The following is a 1,263-nucleotide window of genomic DNA, read 5'->3' as shown; positions in this document are numbered from 1 at the left end:
GAGAAATTTGTTATCCTCGAAAACAACCTGCTATACAATACATGTAAGGGTACAATGTACTTAATTTACTAAATGTACTTATTGAAATAATGTTCCTTTGTTATTTTGATTCTTTTGTTCTAGTGGTTCATGGAAGAATGAAGAATTCAAGTCTTATAATTTCAATGCACTAGGAGCTCCTCTTGCCACTGGTCACCTCCATCCATTGCTTAAAGTTAGGACCGAAATACGACAAATATTCCTTGAGATGGGGTGAGCCTTTTTATCGAATACCGTATTGGAGGGAGTTAAATTTGGCAAATTGGACTTTTTGATAGCCATTTGCCAAAATAAAAATCTGCCATTTTGAGCCATTATATGCATGCTGAATGGCACGTGGCCACTAATTTGACAAATTAAAATTGGCTAATCACCAAATTTAGCAATTTGCCAAATTTAATTTCCTCCAAATTTCCTGCTATACAGTATTATTAGTTACATGTATTAGCATAGTGAGTGTATATTGTGTATTGTACATGTATAGCTTACAAAAAATTGCTTGTCTTTAAAGTGCTCATAACTCGAGAATTATTTGTCAGAAACTTTCTACATAGCATAAGGACATCAATGTACATGTACATGAGAAAATGTAATAAAAATTAGGCGTGATTGGGAATCAGCTACAATGTACATGTACATGTACATCGTTACTGCTACTAATTTCTGATCTGATTCTGCTACTATGTATAGATGATTGAATGGTATATTTTATTTTTAGATTTTGTGAAATGCCTACAAATAATTTCATTGAGAGCTCCTTTTGGAATTTTGATGCTCTTTTCCAGCCTCAGCAGCACCCTGCCCGTGATGCTCATGACACATTCTTTTTAAAAGGTAAAGCAGAAATAATTTCTCTTTAGTATTCCTTTAATTACAAAATCATTTATTTATTCTAGATCCCCAGTTTTCCTATGATTTTCCTACCGAATATTTAGAGAGAGTGAAGACCATGCACCAGACAGGAGGACATGGATCAATAGGGTAGGAACTGCTTGTGTTTGTTCTCTATTTTCCTGTAGTGTCTTTATTCTCTGATATGCATCTTCAGTGATACATGTACATACATGTATACATGTATGTGGCTACTCTTTCGAATGAAATGCATGTATAGTCAAACTGCTCTAAAACGAACCCCCGATACAGACACCTCTATAACGTACAGTTGTTGTTGTCCTGGTCATAAGGCCATTAAGAAGAACCTTTGTATAGCGAAACCTCTCTATT

At 34.7% G+C, this 1,263-nt stretch overlaps 1 long non-coding RNA gene across 1 annotated transcript; it reads left to right on the top strand.

The window, feature by feature from the left end:
• Nucleotides 1-121: 121 nt before the first annotated feature.
• Nucleotides 122-1,024, top strand: LOC109593287 (uncharacterized). The gene is made up of 3 exons (XR_002190864.1): nucleotides 122-252; nucleotides 758-873; nucleotides 936-1,024. It is a non-coding gene; the product is annotated as an uncharacterized LOC109593287 (long non-coding RNA).
• The last annotated feature ends 239 nt before the right edge of the window (nucleotides 1,025-1,263 follow it).

Source organism: Amphimedon queenslandica, unplaced genomic scaffold, assembly GCF_000090795.2.
Source record: "Amphimedon queenslandica unplaced genomic scaffold, v1.1 AMPQUscaffold_2177_Cont25820, whole genome shotgun sequence".
Taxonomy (NCBI): domain Eukaryota; kingdom Metazoa; phylum Porifera; class Demospongiae; order Haplosclerida; family Niphatidae; genus Amphimedon; species Amphimedon queenslandica.
This window is presented reverse-complemented; position numbering and strand designations above follow the sequence as displayed.